Source organism: Alosa alosa, chromosome 21 (genome assembly GCF_017589495.1).
Source record: "Alosa alosa isolate M-15738 ecotype Scorff River chromosome 21, AALO_Geno_1.1, whole genome shotgun sequence".
Classification (NCBI taxonomy): domain Eukaryota; kingdom Metazoa; phylum Chordata; class Actinopteri; order Clupeiformes; family Clupeidae; genus Alosa; species Alosa alosa.
Genome location: NC_063209.1, coordinates 6,481,900 through 6,491,123, shown reverse-complemented (window position 1 = coordinate 6,491,123; position 9,224 = coordinate 6,481,900). Strand labels below are relative to the sequence as shown.

General features: G+C 38.4%; 1 long non-coding RNA gene across 1 annotated transcript; it reads right to left on the bottom strand.

Annotated features, from left to right (window-relative positions):
* Nucleotides 1-1,074: 1,074 nt before the first annotated feature.
* LOC125286729 lies at nucleotides 1,075-5,666 on the bottom strand. Its single transcript, XR_007192232.1, has 3 exons — nucleotides 5,563-5,666; nucleotides 1,557-1,663; nucleotides 1,075-1,147 (listed from the first exon to the last, which is right to left on the bottom strand). It is a non-coding gene; the product is annotated as an uncharacterized LOC125286729 (long non-coding RNA).
* Nucleotides 5,667-9,224: the final 3,558 nt, after the last annotated feature.

The following is a 9,224-nucleotide window of genomic DNA, read 5'->3' as shown; positions in this document are numbered from 1 at the left end:
GAAAGCTTAGTCAATGGCCGCTCATGTGAGCACATTAACTTAATTTTGTAAATTTTACCAAAACGACTGGTTTCGCCTTGCAGGGTCACATTTCACAGTGACCCTACACTTCTGAGCAGTAGTATGTCTGTGTGATATCATACCTTATCGCAACATTGCCTGCAGCAGCACTTGCCTTCTTGCTTACACGACCTTAACATAGATCATCCCCATCGGACTTGCAAAAAGCAGGCTGGACTGCTGGGTGGCACCTAAAAAAATAAAACACCATTTGCCATACATCTGGTTATTGTTGATTAAGATAAAAATCATAGCATTAAAAAAGAATAACGAAAAGGTAAGTCAATCTGGTGTACAAAAATAAATTATAAATACCTTCTGAAGGCACACTTGCCACCATCACCATCTATGTTAATTCTTGATATCAGTTTATTTGTGAGGACTGTCAATAAAAGATAGGATTAAACCAAATTATGCATGCTGTACAATAAATTGAGTTGCTGTACAATTTTTTAAATAATGATTATGATCAGTTTGGCAGATATTCACTGCTCACATTACCACCAACACAATGGTAAACGTGGCTAAATTGCAAAATTCAAGACCATTTTAAGTAGCTGCAATAATCATGATTAGTTTCTGTATTAAAGGTTGTATCAGCGATAGCTAGCTCGCTACTCTCTCCACCTCACTCCGGTACAATTAAAACTCTCCTAAACGCGCATCTTGTCAGTTATTGGTTGAAACACTTTATTTTGCCTTTGAGTGTTTGCCAACCCTTGTTGGTAGCAATTGTTTTTGTGTACAGATCTCAGAGCCGAGGCTGCCTACAGAGACGCATTTTTTTTTGACGGCCTGCTTATGGGGCAGACAGCTAGCAGATCGTTAGGAAAGATTAGATGAATGTGATCATTTATGTTTGGGCCTTTTTTGGGCCTGAAATCGCTGATACAACCTTTAATGCATTACATAGCACATATGTCAAACAAATTAGAGCATGCACAATAACATACCCCATAGCCCTCACCATGGAAAAAAAAAAATATTCAAAACACAAAACACTTACACCGCGGCTTGAAGGCAGCAGCGATGGCTACTAGACATCATCAAGCAGCAGGTAGTGCCATCAGGACAGACCAACTTTGACCTAGACAGTTGATGGAGCACACATAGCAACAGACACATAAAAACAGGGGATAAACTAAACACAGTTACAGACACAAATACATCCTCAAATACTTTTTTGTTTACTTCTATACTATTTGGTAAAGTTGCAAGCATAGTCTACAATGAAAGTAATGAGCTGGTAATGAAATTATGATTTATTTATGTATTTTTGGACAACGAAGGCTACCGGTAAGTAAAGCGGGAGATGTGTGTTGCTTATACTGTAAGCTGCAAAGCGCTGTGTGAAACACTAGAAAGGGTGTGTCGCAGTTCTGCCTTTTCACACTGCGACACAGGTTCGTGGATATGAGTATTGCGATTTAGGTTTCAAATTGCATATCGTTACAGCCCTAATGTAATTCTACGTGTATGTGTGTGTGTGTCTCTACCTGATGAGTGAACTCTCTTGCGGGCGTCCGTATGGAAGTGGCACACATTTGGAATATTCCAGAATGCACTCAGCATTCTCAGGGAAGCAGTCCTCATAACACACAGTCTGTAAACAGAGGGAACAGAAGGAGACTAAGATTAACAAATTAACCCTTTGCAGACTGTGCCGAACATTCCATTTTTTCATACTCGATGGCCTTATGGCACAAAAAGGCTTATTGTATGATTATGCTACATGACAAAGATACAATATACCCACCACTCTAATCAGGAGAAATAGCCCTTTCAAATGGTATAAAATATAATTAATAAGTTTGAGGAGAACATACATAATTTTTAAAAAATATCTTTAAAATTCAACCCCAAAAAACACGAAAATATCAGTTTGTCAAGATTAATCTAATTTTTCTCCCAATTTCTATTGTAGATAGAGAAAAACATAGAGTGTATGGGATATTCACAATTTTGTCCTCTACTCAGTGATAAAAACAGAATCAATTTGTCACCTTTTGTTCAAAAGTTATGATAAATTTATTAGACCTTTGCAGACGGCTAAACATTCCGCTTTTTTCATTCTTGATGCCCTTGTGAGACAAAAAGGCTTATTGTGTGGCCATGCTACATGACAGAGATAAGATATACCCACCATTGTAATCAGGAGAACTAGCCCTTTAAAATGGTACATATCATAGTTAATAAGTTTGAGGGTAACACACATTGTTACAAACAAAACCTTCAAAATTCAACATCAAAAAACGTGAAAATATCAATTTGTCAAGATGAATCTTTCTTTTCACCTAATGTCTGTTGTAGATATAGTGTGCAAAGGATAGCCAGTGTTGTGTTCTCCTCAGTGAAAAAAAAAAAAAACAGAATCAATTTATCACCTTTGGTTCAGAAGTTATGATTAATTTACTCATAACAGTAACAAGTAGAATTTTTAAAGAGTAGAATGTTTTCATTTCCCGGTTTGGCATCTGACCTAAAAATACAGATATAATGGTCATGTAAAAAAATAAGCTGTTTTACCATCAAAACAAGCTCAATATGGGATGTCTTACTGTACTCTGAAGAGGCTAAATCAATTGTGGGGAGGACAGATAAAGGCTGAAAGACAGACTAGCTGATTGTAACTGCTTCTCCGTGTGCTTCATTCTACTATGAAAACAAGAATATAGAGACACTGGCACATGTGTTAGGTTTACGAAAGGGGAAATAAATTTTATTTAGAAAAGTCTTAAACAATGTGATTAAATAACCAGGAACAACAACTTCAGGTAAATAACAAACATATGTTTACAAACATGCAGTAACTATTAGAACTACAAGAATGACAAGACAACAGTATAACAAAGATCAACAAATCTTACATGATGAAGCAAACATCAATTCATATTAACATTCACACACATATATATAAACAATTAAAACGTTAGAAGAAATTCAACACATTTAACAACCATACAGCATATAATTCGATACAATATATAATTATCCATATCATTTGCCCCACACATAAGGTGATACACTAACGCCACATTCACACCAGATCCGTGGTGTGTGCATTGTCACAGCTGTGGCATGGTTGTGTGTGTGTGTGTGTGTGTGTGTGTGTGTGTGTGTGTGTGTGTGCATGTGTGTGTGTGTCCATCTAAGCCTAGCAGACGATGGGGTGTAAATGCTATTGGAGTTGGTGTCTCTGTCTGTGTTGGAAGGATAGGCAAAGTGTATGCTTTGACCAAACTCAAAATAAAGAAATTGTCAGATAAGAAATATAGAAATTGAATTACAAATCTAACCAAACTATTATCACTATAATCCCTTTCATTATTGTTATAAGCAACACTCTTATCACAACCAGAAATGTGCTTGCTTCAGATGGACGACACACACACACACACACACACACACAAAACATGCTTACCCAGCTGAGGATGATGGAAGATTATCTCCTCCTGTAGCACATCATTGTCTTCTTCTTCATCCAGAAGCTACCCATCCATGTCCCATGTCCATGCCATCGTGGTCCTTGGGGTCATATTTGCCATCAGCAGTCGGCTGCTTTCACCCCAGTTGCACGTACTTCTCTCCCTCCATCTAAAATAACAAATCACAGGTCTGATAGTGAATAGATTGTTTAGTTTTATTTTACATTACTTCCACATAATCTTAATCACCACCAACCATGACTCTTTTCACTAAAAGTATTATTGTCACTAGAGGACTCCAATATTGCTTGGAGAGGTAACATTAGTCTCAGAGCTCACTACAGTAAGTGTTATTGCCTTGGCTAAACCATACATAGCATACCAGCTTACAAGCAAAAATTGATTTATTAACATGAGTCAGGAGATATGACAGAAAACATCTAAACAGCATATGCATACACATACACACCATGCATAGGCTACTGCAGTTATGTAAAGACAAAACACCCCCCCTAGAAAATAATGTGTTGATCGAGTAGGCTTGGGTGTATGAGCTCCCATCATAGTTAGCCACCCAAAACCTCATAATCGTAGCAGCCAACCTTACAGCCTAAAAGCTAAACCATACTAAAACACATTTATAACAAATCTTCAGTCATGTATTCATGAAAACAGCAGTCAATGAATAAAATCCTTACGTTACACCATCGGTGATCAACACAGTCTTCACGCCGGTAACGTAACATTAACGCTGTCATTCATGTCAGATGTTTCTATCTAAGTAAGCTAAGCAACTTGGCTACAAACAACTGTAAATTGTGCTATACATATTACGAAGGAATGAAAGGTTTATTTGACAATAAAATACCAATTAGGTCTACTTGACATAAAGTTGGTAGTCATGAAGCACGGAGTGAACTTTATCAGCGACTACGCCGTCAAGGACATGTTGCAGCCTCTCCTGATGCTAACGCTACCTAACTTAGCTAGTTTTCTATCAGATGACAAGCAAGCAACATCGTTCAAAATAGAACAAATCGTTAAAGTTTCAGTCTTAGTAGGTCTGTAATCTTGGTTGACATATAGTAGCCCCCCAAAAATGACTGAAAATGATGAGTTTACTAAAGATTACGGTGTGCTAAAATACCAGCTGTCATCAGCTGAAGTGAACACACACAGGCATTATGTTACGCCATGCATACAAGGTGTAATTACCAGCAAAAATAACTTTTAAAAACGATTTTGAAGTAATAACATGGATAACAAGTAATAATAACATAAAAAGACTTGTTTTTACCTCAGATGATCCAGTAGTTTCTCCTTTAGACGACGTCAAGATCAACGATGCATAGTGCTTCCTGCTGTTTTTCCTCTAGTGGAGGGAGACTTCAACTCTTGATTTTTCCTTCACGTAGTAAAACAAATTAAGCGCCATTAAATCCCTTTAACCAATCATATCACCAGAAAGCCTATGATGTGACGTTTTTGAGGAAGTTTTCAGTGATAAAATTGGTTGGGGTATGGCGGAGTTATTAGACTGAACGTCATCGGTACTGTACCGAAATTAGAATGGGCCGTCTGCAAAGGGTTAAAAAACACACAGAACATGAAAAGACCATCACTGAAGCACTGATACACTCACATGCATGTTAAGTAAACACATGTCTCAAAGCAAGTACCCCCAAGTTAGCAAGGTAACGTTAACAACTTTCATCTGTGTCTCATGGTAATAGACATGTAAAGACACTTTAAATGTAGCAGCTAGCTAAGTTAGCTAGAGCTAACCTACTTGTGCCAGATATTTCATTCAAACTAAAACTCTATTCATAACGACATCTCAGACAGAATTATTGCTAGATATGATATTAACACATCATTCAACACAGATATTCCACATAATGGTGAAGTTAGTTACTGGAAAAGCTAACATTCACAGCTAACATCGCTAACGTTAGCGATGTTAGCTCGCTAGCTAATTCTAACATATTTGGTTAACATTCCATTATGAAAACAATAAAAGCTATATTTCTAATAAATTCCCGTTTTCAATTGACATACAAAGTACTTTAATTCTTACCTTGAATGATAAGGACAGCCAGAGTTTGAACAGCTTACACATGTAGTCAGCTGCATGACAGAAAAGTGACAGTTAAAGTCACTGGTGGCTGGAGTTGAAATGTCAGTCAGGGGTGGGGGATGGGAATTGCTGTGTGTGCATGCTTTATCAAGAGCGTTAAAACAATCGTAGCCTATGTGAAAATGATTAACTGTTGCCATTTTAGACTGTTACATTGAAATGGCTACTAAACTGATTGATAGAAGTGTCCAAACAATAGTAACATTAGCCTAGTGGGCTATTATTACTACTATTATGATTAGTATGGTTCTCATATGGTGTGACGTCAATTTCAGATCAATTTGACTGATTTAACATTAATCATATTGACCCAAGTTTTATAGTGACTACATGTCCCTGTTGAACCTGTATTGAACTGTGTTTCAATACAATTGGGGACTAAGTAGTGAAACTGCTCAGGAAACCAGTTGTGTTCCTACATTTCTTATCAGGGGACAAGCGATGCTGCTTACACACCTAATTATGACATTTTCGTATCAGGGGTCAAAGAGCGAAGCTGGCAAGGAACCCATTATGTTCTTTATAATCAGCCAAAAAAGACACATGTAACACCTCTTTTAGTCACTCTCTATTGGCTTCCTGTAGCAGCCAGAATTAAATTCAAATCCCTCACTCTGGCTTACAGGGCACTTAGTGGATCTACTTTGTAATCTCAATTTGCTATTGTTATTCTGTTACATTTGTGGCATTATTGTCAGAGATCATTTTTAAAAAGTATAATTTTAATTTTAAAAAGTATATTTTTTTGGGCTTTTTATGCCTTTAATGCGACAGGACAATGGAGAGTGACAGGAAGCGAGTGGGAGAGAGAGTCGGGGTGGGATCCGGAAAGGACCACGGGACGGGAGCCGAACCCGGGTTGCCGGCGTACGGTCCAGGTTCCCAAGCCAGTTGTGCCACGGCTGTGGCCTTGTCAGAGATATTTTAAGATTTAAACATTTGGACATTTGGATTGATTGGAATGAGAAGTAGTTTTGATTCTTCATTTTCTATTAATCTTCATTTTGGCAGAAATGGTTTACAACTTCCAGAAACAGTACGCCAATAACCTGAACACTCCACATGATGCATTGGGAGGTAAAAGATGGCCACCAGTAATATTATTTATTACTTAAGTGTTTTTATCTACATTATTGAATGAATGTATAAAGCCCATTGTATATACATAGTATCATGAATAATACTAGGATACTAGATATAGTAGTAAATGTAAATGATTAATTCATTATAGCCAAAAACAAATCATGCAAATTTACAACCATTCTGCAGTTCAAATTGAACTTTCGCTCTTACGGTTAATTGTGTTGGATCAGTAATGAGGTCAGTGTGTTATTTATGATAATTACTGTATGAACTAATGTTAGTTATTAAAACCCTATTGTAATAGGCAGGACAGGAGGCAAGCAGGTGGTCTCCCTCTACAGGTATGGTTGTGTTTACCACGGCATCATCCAGCATGAACTTCTCCATGCTCTGGGCTTCCACCATGAGCAGACCTGGAGTGACATGAGTGACATGTACTGTATGTGAGAGTCAACCAGGAATATACCAACCCTCATAAGGTATTCCCTGTCTACAGTACACATCTGGTTCACACAGATGTGTACTGTAGAATGTGTGCTGCTTACTTCTATGCTAATAAAAGGTGTATTTGTTCATAAACTAGGTGGAATCTGTGGGCGTATTGGTGAATTCTTCACCTTTATAATATAAATAAATATATATTCTGTTCTTGGCCAACTGCTCTGCTGGGAATTCCTGCAGTCAGCATGCCAGGCAGTGGCACTCTCCCTCAAAACTTGTTATTTATCATTTTGATTTTTCAGTGTCCTTTTATTGTGACCATCCAAGGCACATCTGTGCATTTAAACGTTATTGACTATAGTCATGCTTCAGTATTTGATTTCAGAGAAATGTGTGATTCTGTGATGCATTAAAGGAAATTGGGGGCAGGAAATCTAACTATCCGGTTTATCTTTGTGAAATGTCTGTTTAAAGCTTTCAAAATTACTGACAACGTGTCCCGACTGTCTTCACCACCCAACATGGAGAGAAGAATCACTCTGATTCCAAACCCAGACGTGGAAATTGGCACAAGGAATGTCTACCACTGACATTCTGTGGGTCAACAAATGTTATGGATGTTGTGAGTATGGTCTTTAAATCCATTCAGAAACACGCAGCGAAGACATTATTGGACACTGAAATGAAAGGAACTCACATTGAGGAATGCTTTCTAAGACCCTGACAATCTTTCCCTCTCACAAATCGGAGACAAAATCAGACGATAGGAAACCCAAAGTGACACTGTTCCACCACATGCTGTCCTGATTGCAGAGCACAAGCTGTTAGAGGATCTAACTTGTGTCTTGTGAGCATCATGTATTCACATTACTATAAATTAGCTGTCACATGACTATAAATTAGACCTACTGTATGTAGATATACTGTGTTGGTAAGAAGTCAACACACAAGACGTCAAGAGCGCCTGTTGCACACCTCAGATCCTGCTAAACCAAGATCATTTCTCCAATCTCTGCTAAATTCTACCATCTCTGCTGAACTGTTCAGATTACCCCATCAAACGCAGCACAGCATTCTGTAATTTAGGGAAAAGAATAACAATCAATCACATGGGAGGAAGAAAAGGCTGAACTGTGTCAACAGTTATAAAACCCCAAGGATTTCTCATGGTCTTTGCCTTGAACACAATGTACTACAAAGCACTGATGTGGTATTTGAGGGTTTTAAATGCATTGTGTGCTATTATATCTTAATTTATGGTTGTGGTTGCTCCTCGGCTGGGCGGAGGCGTAAAACTTTCAAAAAAAGTTCTCACATTGGTTTTCTCTCCCCCACACTGTTTAAGAAAACAATATGGGGAAGGATGTTTCTCGAGGGTGACTCTAAAATAAGCACGGTTATGTGTCTGTGTACCGACTGTTTAGTGCAAATGTGGCCCTCTTTAAATCTTTAACACTTCTACACTTTGGACACTTTGAAAGTAGCCTTCCTCTTCTTTTAAGACAACCTTGAGTGGGCTATTACTTGCTTGCCAGCCAGTGTTTTTTTTTTTACCTCCAAAAAGCCTCAAATGTGTCCAGACAGCAGGACAAAAAAAAATAACCTTCATCACAAGCAGAGCTGCTATTGATTTTCTGCGGTTGAGGAAAAAGTGTCCAGCTCTAGACATCCATCTCCCTGTCTCACAGACACTCTTAGGTGGAGCACTTCTGCGCTCCAGAGGTAGGAATTAGGGGAGCGCTGCCGGGGCTGTGGCCTGCTTCCCCCCTGTAAACCGAGGCCATGTGTTTGTCCTTTCCCCTCTAAGTACCCGTTACTATATGAAACTAGCACTTATCCTCACAGCCATGCACTCGCAAGTGCGTTCGCTAAACACATGCCATTCCTGCCTCTCTCTCACACGGCTAAACTCGCCTTTCCTGGCCACTTAAATGCTCATCGCCTCTCCTACTGTGAGTGTCCTTGATGTGTTTGGAAATTTCCGTAAACAACTCTGTTTGTAATCTTTGACAGTTTTCTACGTGTCCAGATTATGGTTTAATGGAAAGAATAGGAATGTGTTGAAAAAGAAACAGCTG